Source organism: Lissotriton vulgaris, chromosome 4_1, assembly GCF_964263255.1.
Source record: "Lissotriton vulgaris chromosome 4_1, aLisVul1.2, whole genome shotgun sequence".
Taxonomy (NCBI): domain Eukaryota; kingdom Metazoa; phylum Chordata; class Amphibia; order Caudata; family Salamandridae; genus Lissotriton; species Lissotriton vulgaris.
Genome location: NC_141691.1, coordinates 324265837 through 324280227, shown reverse-complemented (window position 1 = coordinate 324280227; position 14391 = coordinate 324265837).

Genomic DNA, 14391 nt, shown 5'->3' with positions numbered 1-14391 from the left:
TTGACATGATTTGTATTGAACCAGAAAGAAAAAATGAAAAACTCAAAACCAACACAAACCTGCAGTAAACAAGTGTCTTTGTATCTTGTGTAAGATTCTACAAACTGTTGACTTGTCCACGATGAATATAGAGTTTAGCTGCTTCAAAGTCAATCCCTATTCCTATGTCAATGTTCTTTTAAAGTGACATCCCTACTCTTTTACAGGAGCCTTTACTCTATGGTTATTTTTACAGGTTCAACACCTTTAACCAGGTCAATATTTTTGCCAGAATAATCCCTAACTTTCTCCTTTACAGATGTTGCAGAGAGCGACGACGAACTGAGGTGGTCGGAGTAGCTGCGGATACAGCTGATACAGCTTGTGCACTGCACTCGTAGCTTGAAGTGATCTCCATGGTTGATCTCCTCCTGTGAAGGGTCGCTGGTGCAGGGCCCTGAGAGCCGGTCACCGTAGAGACATACGGACAGAGAGGACAATAGAGCGGTGTGGCATACAGCATGTATTTTGATTGTGCTGAGTTTGCCTGCTTCACTTGCCTCAGTGGGGGTGCAGACATCAGTCGAGACACCGAGGCAGCCCGCATAAAGACCACATTTAGCCTTCTTCTCGATTGCCCGCCTGCTGTCTGGGGTGTGTGTGTGGGGGGGGGGGGGGGGGGGTTGGGGGGGGAAGGTAAGCTTCAGCAAGTTTTTGTCCGTAATCTTTTCCTGCCTGTGTTCTTACATCTCCTATAATTGGGCACACATTTGCATATTTCCACTCTTTCATGCTCATATGCAAGCTTATATCCCAGTTCACATCTTCTAAATATATTCACCTGTTATTGTATTGTATTGTAATTGCATTTATATAGCGCTTACTACGCTTGACGAGGCGTCAAAGCGCTTTATCGGCGAGTAGCACGCTACTCCGGGACCCATAGAAGATTAGTGTTGAATTAGTATAGTGAAACATGCAAGTACATTTTAAGTGGTGGATAGGTTAGTCAGTTATTTGGATTTGGAATGATAGCAGAAGGATAGAGGAGGACAAAGGTTTGTATTCATATAGCGCTTGTTAAGGCATGCTATTCAGGAAGCCTATAAAGGATTAGTGGTGAATTAATATGGTGAAATATGAAGCAATTTCAGTGGTGGATATTAGTCAGTTACTTGGAGTGAGAAGAATAGAAGAGGGATAAAAGGGGAAGAAAGATTTGCTTTCATACAGTACTTGTTCCCCCTGATGGGTGTCGAACTGCTTTTCTGACGAGTAGCACCTCACTCCGGAACCCATAAAGGATTAGTGTTGAAAATTAATATAGTATAAATATTAAGTAATTTGAGTAGTGGATATGTTATTCAGTTATTTGGATATTATATTAGCATAATTGAATATGGAATTTGAGAAGTGAACATGGTACTCTGTTAATTTTGATTGAAAAGGATAGTGGAGGGATAAAAGAGTGAAGGATTTTTATTTTTTTAGGTCTTAGCAGTAGGAGGAGGCTTTTGGATGAGTAAAAGGGAGTATTGGAGGGGAGGAGTCAGAGGGAAGAGTTTAGAAAGGTTTGTTTTAGGGGATCGGTATAGTAAAAAGAGGTGTCAGATGATGCAAGGAGGGGTTGAGTAGGAGAGAGTTTAGAAAGGGTTATTTGGGTGATCATAGTAGTGGTATGGGGTTTGGGATAAATTATATAGTGGCTGTAGAGGATGTATTGATAGATGTATAGGATGAGAGATAGGGTAGTGCGTTAGAAGGAGTAGTAGAAAGAAGTTTGAGATAAGTCAGAAGGTTGGGCTAGAAGATATATTGAGCGTAGTAAAGGCTGAGAAATAGTGTAGTGCTTTGGAAATGCTAAATTAGAAGAAAGTGATAAATATATAGATCCATAAGTACATTGAAAGTATATAGATACATAAAGGAGGTAAGTATATGTAGATTAAAGATATTGATAGAGGCACAGGATGAGAAATCAGGTAGTGCATTGGATATGCTTTTTCAGGAGAAAAGTAACAGACACACAGATCCAAGTACATCGAATGTACATAGATGCACAATGGAAGTATGTACACGTAGACCAAAAATGATTTTTATTTATTTATTATTCTTTTTTCTCTCAACAACATAATTATTTTACATGTTTATACAAATTAATACACAAAGATAGGTACATATCTACAGTGAAAACAAATGCTTATATATAGAGGTATATGCTGTAAATTTCTGTTTGCGTATTGTGCTTATGTGGTGGAAGAGCCAAATCTTGAGTAGTTTTCTGAAGATAAGGTGGTTGTCGGTGGACCTTATGTTGGGGAGTAAAGAGTTCCATAGTTTGGCTGCTTGAACAGAGAAGGATGTGCCACCCATGGTTTTTTTCTTGTATGGTGGGATTTTGAGGCGAGATGCTCCTTTAGAGCGGAGGTTTCTTTGTTGAATGTGTTTGGTGATTTTATTCCTGATGAAGAGTGGCCTATTCCATGTATTGCTTTGTGGGTGATACAAAGCAGCTTGAACGTGGATCTTCCGGCAACCGGTAACCAATGCAGGTCTTTCAAGGCAGGGGAGATATGATCTCGCAGTTTGATATGCAAGAGTAGTCTGGCAGCCGAGTTCTGAAGCTGTTGTAGTATTTTCATGGTCGTTAAAGGTGATCTGTGGTAGAGGCTATTGGCGTAATCGAGTTTGAGCAGAACAAGGGAGATGGTAGCTTGGACCTTGTGTGGAAATCCTAACTGAGGGAAAATTTGTTGCAGAGTTTTTATAGTAGAAACGCTTGACCTTGCTAGTTTATCCACTTGGAAATTCATCGACAGCTTGGAGTCCATGGTCATTCTGAGGTTTCTTGCTTCATTTGATACTTTAGGCAGTGATCCCAGTTCAACAGGCCATGCGGCAAGCGGGTTTTCATGTTTCCATTCGCCACATGTGAGTATTTCAGGTTTTGAGGCATTCAATTTGAGATGGTTCCAAGTCATCCACTGATCCACGGCTCTGAGACAGCTGAAAATTGGTGATTTTCCAATGTCTTTGGGGCATTCCAGTTGAAGGAGTATTTGCATGCATCTGCATAGTTATAGCACATGAGGTGAAATTTATTGATCAGTACTGGTAATGAATTCATGTAGATGTTGAAAAGCATGGACGAGATGATAGAACCTTGAGGGACCCCTGCTTTTGTGGAGTACGGTTTAGATGAGAAAGGTGGAGTATGGATAACATTAGTTCTATTTCGAAGGTAGGACGTGATCCAGTCTAGAGCAGTTCCCTCTATGCCGGCTTCATAAAGTCTTTGTTTCAGAGTTTCATGGTCAACCGTGTCAAAGGCAGCTGAGAAGTCCAAGAGAAGTAGCGCAGCAACCCCGTTGCGATCAGCTGTATTCTTTAGGTCATCCCAATTGGCAAGGAGGGCAGATTCAGTGCCTCTTCTCGGACGGAATCCTGTTTGGAAGTCTGAAAGTATGTCATTCTCTTCAATGAATTGTGACATCTGGGTGAACACTGCTCTTTCTATCAGTTTGCCTAGGGAAGGTCCATTTGTAATGGGTCTGTAGTTATCAGGGTTCAGCGGGTCCAAGTTTGTTTTCTTCAGTAAAGGGCGTATGTATGACTTTTTGAGTTCTTCTGAAAATATTCCGGTAGTTAAGGAATCGTTGATGATTCTTCTTAATGGAGTGGCAGCAGAGGTCTTTGTCTTGAGGCATTGTCTTGAAAGTTTGTGGCGGACAGGGGTCCGAAGGGCTGCCCGCAGGCCTGCTTGCTTTGACCAGGTTCATAAATTCATCGTGTGAGATGTGTTGTAGCTGTCCAACTACCACTACTGGTTTATGGTGCAAGCTGTAGTAAGCTGTTGTGAGCAGGAGGAGTGACCAGAAACACAATAGCACCTTAGTGCCATAGTGCCACAGCTCCTCGGTACTGGTGAGCATGGGTGGATGTAGTGTCTCCCAAGCTTGCCAAGGGGGACGTGCTGGTCCCACAACATTTTGATATTAACATTTGGTAACACTCAATAATAACTTCCAACCTTCGCTGTACTGTGATGCACTGTGCAGTGGGAGTCCAAGAGCCACCATGATCACTGTTATTAGCCATAATCATAGCCATATTTATCACCACTCTCAATACTCTTTGAAAACAACTGACCAGCCAGCAATCCTCCTGACTCATGACCGGGATCTGGAACAGGGACCTGTGACCAGTCAGCAGACAGTCAGCAGGTGGTCCAGATAACAGTGAAAAGTGATTGAGGATCCTTCCAGCAATGGCTTCCAGGGCCGGAGTAGTGGCAAGGACTGCTAAGATGCAGGTAAAACTTCTTAATTTATGGGAAAAATGCAAGGAAGGATAAACCCAAGTTGTCAATCGTAACTCTGTTTCAAAATCAGGGAGCGGCACCAAAAATAGAGGTGGCAAATACTGTTGGAGTCGAAGGTATGAGCAAAAATGGAAGCATAAACGGACAGAGGACAACTTGTATTACTTCTGTCAAGCAAACATTTGACAAAACTACCCGACCATGTGGTTTAATGGTCCAGGGGGAAATCTACCACCCACTGCGTCAAGGGTAGTTCATTGAGAACATTAAGTCCACTGAGGACACTGAGGGTAGTGAGGACAGTGACTGTACTCCACAAGTTGTGAGTCTCACAAAAAATGGGGATAGTTACAGGAGCAGCTATGATACCATGAAGAAGAGGTTTCCAGAAAAGGAGACTAAGACAACACTGCAATGGGAAGTCTTTGCTACAGGGTAATGCTACAACACCCATTTGAGGATTGAAAGGGTCGAAAGTGAGCTACCAAAGAAACAGCCATAGCTTTTGGAACGACTACGAGCAGATAACAGGGCAGGTTTCAGTGAAATATATTCACCTCAACAGCTTAAAACCCTGCCACCTAATACGATTTACTTGCCATCGGTACAGTCAAGTAAAATTCTTAAATCAAATTAATTGTAAAATCACACGGAGGAAGATCATACGAAGGAACAGACTCCAAAAACCTGACACTGTATTTTAAAATGACTGTGGCCTTATTGAATATATAATAATATATATATAAAAATAAAGCCTTTTCCAACCGTTCCCCTTGGGTTCCTGATTCTTCCTTTCTGGCAGAAATTACTCCCATGTTATCTGCGTTGGCCAGCTGCGCAGTACAGGACACCCGTGCCACGCTTTGGGTCCAGGGAACAACTGGCACGCCTCACGGCTAAAGACAATTTCGCAAAAACGGAATAAGCCTGGTACCCGCCCTGATAGAAAGAGGAAAGCAAGCAATAGAGGTGTTCACCTCTTTTAGGGCCATTTGCTTCTCGCACTCGAGCCCATGTTTCATTGACTCATGACATTAGTGGAAGTGGCAGTAAAGGGGACTCGAGGGAAGACTTTGTTATGCAAGTATCAGCGGATGGTGTCATCGAGCCTGTGAACTACCGGGTGCCGCAACAGATAAGTCATCCCGTCCCTCCCCGTTATTTTCACCTACCGATAGTGCTACCACATGGCATTATGGTTGCTGTAGTTTGAAGATTGGAAAAAACTGCAGCAGGTGAACTTCATCGGCAAGGGGGAGGAGCGGACCCGATGGGATTTTGGTTCATCAAGCAGTAAGACTCACTCGGAGGCATTTGGGTCTGGTGCAGGGCGGTGAAGAAGGAACATTTTCCGAAATGCATTCGCCGCCACCGGAGCGGAACCTGCAAAAATAAAGCCTTTTCCAACCGTCCCCCTTGGGTTCCTGATTCTTCCTTTCTGGCAGGAATTACTCCCATGTTATATACGTAGGCCAGCTGCGCAGTACAGGACACCCGTGCCACGCTTTGGGTCCAGGGAACAACTGGCACGCCTCACGGCTAAAGACAATTTCGCAAAAACGGAATAAGCCTGGTACTCGCCCTGATGGAAAGAGGAAAGCAAGCAATAGAGGTATTCACCTCTTTTAGGGCCATTTGCTTCTCGCACTCGAGCCCGTGTTTCATTGACTCCTGACATTAGTGGAAGTGGCAATAAAGGGGACTCGAGGGAAGACTTTGCTATGCAAGTATCAGCGGATGGTGTCATCGAGCCTGTGAACTACCGGGTGCCGCAACAGATAAGTCATCCCGTCCCTCCCCGTTATTTTCACCTACCGATAGTGCTACCACATGGCATTATGGTTGCTGTAGTTTGAAGATTGGAAAAAACTGCAGCAGGTGAACTTCATCGGCAAGGGGGAGGAGCGGACCCGATGGGATTTTGGTTCATCAAGCAGTAAGACTCACTCGGAGGCATTTGGGTCTGGTGCAGGGCGCTGAAAAAGGAACATTTTCCGAAATGCATTCGCCGCCACCGGAGTGGAACCTCAAAAATAAATCCTTTTCCAACTGTCCAACTGGCCCCCTTGGGTTCCTGATTCTTCCTTTCTGGCAGGAATTACTCATATATATATATATATATATATATATATATATATATATATATATATATATATATATATATATATATATATATATATATATACTCTTTGCAGTAATGTTACATGTCAGTATGACAGTTTTAAGTTTTTAGTCTAGTTTTATATCTATGTAATTGTATTTATATATGTATCACTTTGCAACCCTGAAGAAGTCCAATGTATTGGACAAAATGCGTTGGCTGTTCTTCCCTGCACATGCATTCTATATCCGAATACGTTTGAATAAATAAGATTTGAAAAGGCATCTCTGAAAATGAATCATACTTTTTGATTGTTTTAATGAATAAGTATTAATTAGTGCACCGGTTGGGTTCTGGACAAAAAATCCCAACTTCAGAGAAAAAAGCCCCTTAGGCATTGACTTCTGATCCATGTGGACGGACCAACTCCTAAGTATCTCTCCATCGGGTAGGCTGTCTCAGATGTCGCTGCTTCTGTTTTTATCCCACTTAGATCTATCCTCGCTACAAGACCTAGGGCTATTGAATGGTTCCCCAATTGGAAAATTAAGTCTCACTAAGCCAATACAGGACAAAAACACAGTACGTCATGTGCCATGGCTGCAATAAAACTTGATTTTGCTAACAGGGAATCCAGCCGATGGAGAGAGGCTTGCAATGTGGCGAATTACAAGCAATGGGAACCCTGTCAACAATGGCAGCATTGACCACAAGGGTAAGCTCTAAACCCTTTCTCACAGCCTTTCCACCCAGCAAAAGTAGAACTCCAACCCAACCCGAAAGAATAATAAGACAGATGGATTCATGAAGAACACAGGACGTTGGATTGCCTAAGAGTCGTAATACAAGGTACTCCGATGCAGAAGAATCAAGCCCTGCATAGAAGGGAGAAATGTGAACAGAAAAGGTAATCCTCAAAATCCTGAAACACTTACCCACTCACTAGCAAGGATAATAAATAGTAACCAGGAAGAGGCCTCTCATAAAAACTCCCACAGAAGAGACTGCAAAGAGATTAATGGGAAACCAACAAGGGCAAGTTTCCCAGGCGGATTCAAGTACGAAAGCATTAGAAGGAAACCAGACTATACATCAAGTAAACTATGTTCAAACAGTACTACAACCATCAGTTACAGCCAGTCGGCTGGGACAAAAACTTTCAGCGTATGCCGACATGTTTCTAACAAAAGACGTAAGCCAGTCTTGCAATCATACTAAGGATTCCCAAGGTCCATAGCCTAACAAGATAAATGTCATTGAAAAAACAAAAAACAAAGAGGGAGTGAAGAGGTAGCATTCATCAAGAGCTCAAGAGGTGGACACGTCCTCCTCTAAATAGTAGTTTATCAAACAAAGGGATCCACCCTTGTAGAAAAAGATGAACGAAAGAAAAATGAAAAAGTGGTGTTCCTCCAGACCTAGTATGCCTCCTAAAGAATCTTGGACAGCACACAGCTTTGTTAAAATACCCCCCACCCACCAAAAGGACACTTGGCGGCATGCTTCATCATCGGGGTCTTACCGTCTCGCTGTGGGGTGGGGCGTGCTGCAACCTAGGACTACGTGGGAGCACTAATTATATGATAATGCTGTGTGTGGTGTAGGAGTGTGAGTGGAAGGGTCAAAGAGTGAATGAAAGTGGTGTGTAGTTAAAAAATATCTGGATCTGCGGAAAAGAAGAATTTAATGTTCCTTTGAGCTGATATTATTAAAATGGGGGATGAGACGGAGATAGTAAGCTTTAATGGGCAGTACTTCCTGAGTCTACATGTTTCTAAGCCCTCTCCAGGCTTCTCATCAGGACCTAAAGGAGATCCCTTCTACACTCAAATTTTCAGAAATGAAACAGTAATGTTATAAGATAATTACTATGTGACGTGCATGACAGTCTACATCCAATGCATACTATACCCCATAGGTATTTTTGACGCTATAGCTTTTTAATTAGCCCTTTTCATGCCTCATGAGCCCCAGAAATAGAGGGAAGGAGCACCTAGAGTCAAACAATCTTCAAGGTTACCTCCTTGCCTAGGTAATTCCTCCTCGCTGCTCCGTGGGTCCGGGCTAACTAAAAAGCCATATTGTCAAAAATGATCTTATAACATTACTGTTTCATTTCTGAAAATGTGCGTGTATATCAAGATAAATGCACAGACCTGTAACTGTGCAGAAATAATATCGCTGTTAAATTAGCTAAAATAATTACTGACGTTGCTGCATAGAGGGGTGCTGGACCTGCTTACAAGGGCAGATATGCCTAAAGCCAATGATGCTTTAAATCAGGGCCAAATGCCTCCTGTCGGAACTGTGGGTACATCTGATATCGACTGCCCACTTCAACCAGTGGGGACACAGGAGGATCTAAATGAACAAAATCCTTGCAACCAAGCAAAGGTTAAAAACCAATCATCTTTCCCTCAAGTCTAATCTAATGATCATGAGAGGGGGATACAGAAGGTTGCAAGTGAAAAAAACAAATTGGCAATGATTTTGAAGGATGAACTGGTTGTTACGGATTGGCCCGATATTGACACCATTCAAAACGTAGATAAGATCACACTATAGCAAGAAGTAAATTCCATAGTTCAAGATCAAGGAATCATGACGTTGGTCAAAGACAAAAGACATTTTGCAATTTGCAACCTCCCTCCATCTACAAACATCGAAGGAATAATTACAATAAGCAACAAGGCTTATAGATGGCCGTCTGACAAAGTGGTTGATTCAACAGCCAAAATGGGAGATCTTAAGCTCGTGAGACAACATATTAGCGCAAACACCGGATGTATACTTCTAGGCACTGGAGCCTGGAATCTGATCGAATATATGTGGAAGCCATTTTCCGCTGTGAGGATTGTTCTCAAACTAAGTGCAATATGGCCGGGATGCCTATCACCCCCTCCCAACACAATCCCCAAGGATGGGAAGACGGACACAGTTCTGAACTTTTGGAAGGCGGGAGGGAGTTACCCTCCCGGCCGTATTTATTAAAATATGAAACAAAATTAAAACATTAAAATAACAGTTTCATATCATGTACAATTTTTCATTTATACATTTCACTGCAGTCACGTTTATTGGCTAACCTTAACAAATCTCTAATACAAAGGTTCTCCTAGCCGAGTCTAAACATCCTGCAAATGCATACTTTCTAAAATAAAAATTGTACATCCTAACATTACGGGCCAACGGCAAGGTCGTAACCGGTGTCAGATCCCTACTACCAGAACTCCCCCCTCACGGTGTGAGGGGCGGTCGCACAGAGGACTGTACCTCTGTGCCAACTTCCAATTTCCCTTGTCTTAGCGGGGGCCCCTTATTTAACTCGACGCCATCTTAGTGGTCGTCCGAGGACTCGTGTGAGGTGTCTAGAAGGTAGCGTGGACCCCCCTCCCACCCCACACTGTTCACCACATCCGCCGTCGCTGATATCCTGGACCCGGGAAATTCTTAGGAGGGGCATCGAGCCGCCTCCTCCCCTGGGAGGGGCCTATGACCGCCTTCCCTTCGGCGACCCCATACTTAGTTGGTGCCGCCTCCCCATGTGAGGGGCCAATGGCCGCCTCCCCCCGGGCGCTCCCATCCATAATGGGTGGCGCCCCCTCTAGGGATCTTGAAAATTACTGCTCACCGATCATGACCTTACCGCCCGACCAAAATAAATACAACGTTTTTGACCTAATGAAGAGAGCGATAAACGGTTAACTGGACATTGTCCTATTCCTCCACTTATCAACACATGCCACACATCTAATTCGACTGTGAAACCTCGCTCAACTGGATAAGAGAATTGTTATGAAGCAAATAACTTTATTGCAGTTCAAACATTGACACCTTTATTACATACTAAAATAAAACCTGGAAAAAAGATACTATCAACGCAAATCAACTTCATTGCATTTACTAACGTTGCCCTAAGGGGTTGGTGGGTGGGTCAAAATTGCTCCTTGTTCCGTCTAGGGCTCACGTGCAACGAGAGGGTGCAGCTTCCAAGCACAGGAACAAGAGGATGCTTCTCTGGATTGTTGCTCCTTTTATTCCTCTTCGGGAGGGCGTGTACCCTCCTCTGGTACGCCTACGGGGCGTGACCAACGGTGTAGGTGTCTAGGACAACCCCTTCTTGGGCGGGAAAAGGCGCGCCCCGGCTACGCCGCTTCGGGCATACCAGCCGAGACACGCCCCCCGCCCAAATGGTTTCCCGGGGGGATCCGGGCACCCCGCCATACGTTCGGGGAGACCGAGTGGTCGCCCCTTTCCATATGGCCGGGATGCCTATCACCCCCTCCCAACACAATCCCCAAGGATGGGAAGACGGACACAGTTCTGAACTTTTGGAAGGCGGGAGGGAGTTACCCTCCCGGCCGTATTTATTAAAATATGAAACAAAATTAAAGCATTAAAATAACAGTTTCATATCATGTACAATTTTTCATTTATACATTTCACTGCAGTCACGTTTATTGGCTAACCTTAACAAATCTCTAATACAAAGGTTCTCCTAGCCGAGTCTAAACATCCTGCAAATGCATACTTTCTAAAATAAAAATTGTACATCCTAACATTACGGGCCAACGGCAAGGTCGTAACCGGTGTCAGATCCCTACTACCAGAACTCCCCCCTCACGGTGTGAGGGGCGGTCGCACAGAGGACTGTACCTCTGTGCCAACTTCCAATTTCCCTTGTCTTAGCGGGGGCCCCTTATTTAACTCGACGCCATCTTAGTGGTCGTCCGAGGACTCGTGTGAGGTGTCTAGAAGGTAGCGTGGACCCCCCTCCCACCCCACACTGTTCACCACATCCGCCGTCGTGGATATCCTGGCCCCAGGAAATTCTTAGGAGGGGCATCGAGCCGCCTCCTCCCCTGGGAGGGGCCTATGACCGCCTTCCCTTCGGCGACCCCATACTTAGTGGGTGCCGCCTCCCCATGTGAGGGGCCAATGGCCGCCTCCCCCCGGGCGCTCCCATCCATAATGGGTGGCGCCCCCTCTAGGGATCTTGAAAATTACTGCTCACCGATCATGACCTTACCGCCACAGGCCGGATAGTTGACCGGCTATCCGGACCCCCCACAAACTCCTCCTAAAGGTCATGGATTTACAAACCCCTTAACCAAGCTAGGAAGTCTCCTATGAGTAAGACATTCCCCTCCCGGGACAAATGAACCCCATCTTCGAGATACATATTATCACCCCGGATACAACCATGCGGAATACAGTGCAACTGTCCTGAACGAAACAATCTAGCCAGTTTGTTATTAACTTTCTTCACTGAATGATTCAAAGCTGACACAGAGAGGGCCCCCCGCCACACCTTCCTTGGAATAATGTGTGACCATGCTATCGTGCACCCCGGAATCCTCTTTGCCAGCCAGCTAACAGTGGATAGAACCCGCTCGAGGAGTACTCTACGACCGAGCGCCACCAAGTCATTGCCCCCCAGATGCACTATGAGTATAGACGGCGGTGACCTTGTCCGCCCTAACAATTCCTCGATAAAATACTGAAAGTGGTCAATACAGAGCCCGCCCCTTCCATGGAAGGTCACCCTGTACCCGTATTCCCCAGCTGCGTGAATCATGTCACCTGCTTTGAATACGTCCGCGGCTCGCCTCACGTATGAGTGGCCAACGACCCACACCACTCTTTCCTCAGCTGGTGATCTTTGACCGCTGGTTCCCAGGTGTCGGGTCGACTGCACAGTCCGCCCCGCCTCGCAAGCTCGCGAAACTGTAAACCAAACAAAAGACAAGAAGCGTGAGTGCATGACATTAGCTTCACAACATGTGCAACCGCACATACCTTTTATAACAGTTCGAGGACCATCGTCCCAATCGTTTCACCGTTTCCACACTCCGACCCCTGGCTGTAGCTTCTGTAGCAGCCCCTATCCTGAAGGAATGGGTCCCAAAATCGCTCGGGTCCAAGCCCGCTGCCGCGATTGCCAGTGTTAACACCCGCTGGAACTGAAACTTCGTCAGTGGGGTGGCGTCGGTGTGTCTCAGCAAGCTTCCCCCCCATGCTGCCACCCTTTGCGCCAGGTATTCCTCAACACACTGTACCGGGCACATGGGTGTCCCTCGCATGCGCTGGACCACAATACTATCCCCCATCGCACTCTGGTCAGTTTTAGACCTAGCTATTGTGATTACTATTGAATCACCCTTGATCTGAACGTGTTCCCGACATAGACCTCCCCCCACATCCTTCTTATTTCTTGCCACCAGCTCGCTCACCCGCATAGCCCAATGGAATGCTAATGCGAAAGCGGCCCGGAACAGCACTGCTTCGGACTGGGAGGAACAGGTCGCGGGGAGCACTGACATCAACAGGGACAGTCTTTCTAAGCCAATCGGGCGCCTCTCGTCTACTTTATGACCTTCGAGGCGTTGCCACCCTCGTAATGCCTTCTTAACCAGAAAGGACGATGTAGGGTCCTTAACGCCGTAAGCCTGCGCCATGAATGCAATGGCGGCCCGGTGCCTATTGGCCGTCGCTGCAGATCGGCCGGCCTTGTGAAGTGCTACCAAAAATTTCAGCACATACTCCTCCTCTCCCCACTTATCCCCTCCTGCCAGACCCAAAAATGCACAATAGGAACGAAACGCTCCTTCGTACGCCTTCCTTGTCCTGGGGGCTAAGCTGGCTCCCACGAGGTCCTGTAATCCGGGGCACCGAGTGACCAGAGGGTTTCGGGAAATGGTGCCGCCACTAGATCCGCAGAAGGTAGAAAACCCCTGAAGGCCTGCATGTGGGAACGAGAGAGTGCATCAGCCGCCTGGTTCAATACACCCGGCAAATGCTTTGCCCTAAACTGCACGTTCAGTCTCATGCACAGTAGGACAATTTCTTTCAGCAATCTCAAAATCAACTTGCAGTGTGCTGCCTGGTTATTTATGCATTCAACAACGGTCATGTTATCGGACCAAAATACCACTGAGCGATCACGGAAATTGTCCGGCCATGTTTTCAGGGCCACCAAAATGGGGAACAGTTCAAGAAACCCAATGTTACCTGTTAGCCCACTGGTGTGCCACCACGTCGGCCATGTTTGCGCCGACCATCGATTACCAAAGATGGCGCCAAATCCCATGCTCCCTGCCGAGTCGGTCCACAAACCCAGCTCTTCTGAAGATGCTGGTGGTTTGCTCCATACCACTCGACCGTTGAAATCCGCCAGAAATGCCAACCATATGCGCATATCCTGGCGAACCTCTGCTGACAGTCTCGTACGGTGGTGTCCTTCTTTGAGACCGACCATGGCTTGTGCAATAGAGAGGGAAAAGGGGCGGGCCATTGGTATCACTCTGAGGGCAAAGTTAAGTTGGCCCACTGCTTGCTGCAACTGATGGAGAGTTACCTTCTCTTTGCTAATGCACAATTCTAGCGATGCCCTAAATTTCATTACCTTGTCCCTGGGCAAACGGAAGCATCCCTCCACTGAATCGAGCTCAATTCCAAGAAACTCGAGTGAAGTAGATGGCCCCACGGTTTTTCCCGGTGCCAGTGGCACGCCGAATCGTCTCATGAGATTGCAAAATTCAAACAAAGCCTGTGCACATTCCGTGTCCCCGGCTGGCCCCAAGAACAAGAAATCATCTAGATAATGCATAACCTGCGTATAGCCTGTAGCTCTGGTGAACGCCCATTGCAGAAAACAGCTGAATTTCTCAAAATAAGCACAAGAGATGGAGCACCCCATTGGCATACATCTGTCCATGTAATAGCGTCCTTGAAACACAAAACCCAACAGACGCTGATCCTGAGGATGTACCGGGAGCAACCGGAACGCTGACTCAATATCTGATTTAGCCATCAACGCTCCGTGCCCCAGGCGATTCAACATGGCGACGGCCTCATCAAAGGATGCGTACCGTACCGAACAGACTCCTGGATCGATGGCATCGTTTACCGAAAGACCCCTAGGAGCCGACAAGTTATGAATTAACCTGAATTCACCAGGGTCCTTTTTGGGGACCACTCCCAGCGGTGA